The sequence below is a fragment of the Myotis davidii genome, unplaced genomic scaffold (assembly GCF_000327345.1).
Source record: "Myotis davidii unplaced genomic scaffold, ASM32734v1 scaffold463, whole genome shotgun sequence".
Lineage (NCBI taxonomy): Eukaryota > Metazoa > Chordata > Mammalia > Chiroptera > Vespertilionidae > Myotis > Myotis davidii.
This window is the reverse complement of record NW_006294112.1, coordinates 114394-114876: the sequence shown is the minus strand read 5'-3', so window position 1 is coordinate 114876 and position 483 is coordinate 114394. Positions and strand designations below refer to the sequence as shown.

Below are 483 nucleotides of genomic sequence, written 5' to 3'. Positions count from 1 at the left end.
ATGTTGCTGGTTTGATTCCCTGCCAGGGTACCTACAAGGCAACTGATTGATGTCCTCTCTCCGTCTCTCCCTCTCCCCCTCTCCTCCTCCCCCCTCCCTCTTTCTCTGATCTTACCCTTGCTGGTTTCATTGCTCCATGTTTGCATTTTCTACTATCTGCTGCTGTGAACATCTCCCGAGATGTCCACCGTCAGAACTCCAAATATGCAGCTATATCATCTTACTCAAAAAAATCATTTCTTGCCCCAGCTGGTTTTTCTCAGTGGATAGAGTGTCGGCCTGTGGACTGAAGGGTCCCAGGTTTGATTCTGGCCAAGGGCACATGTTGGGATTGTGGGCTTCATCCCCAGTAGGGGGGCTGCAGGAAGTAGCCGATCAATGATTCTCTCTCATCACTGATGTTTCTATCTCTCTTCCTCTCTGAAATCAATAAAAATATATGTTTTTAAAAAGTAGATGGTACTCAGATCTTTGCATTTGATG

The 483-nt window shown here is 46.4% G+C and overlaps 1 protein-coding gene across 1 annotated transcript in view; it reads left to right on the top strand.

The window, feature by feature from the left end:
• Window positions 1-483, top strand: part of LOC102755197 (dystonin-like) — a 172493-nt gene that overhangs the window by 153022 nt on the left and 18988 nt on the right. The gene's annotated exons all lie outside the window — the stretch shown is intronic.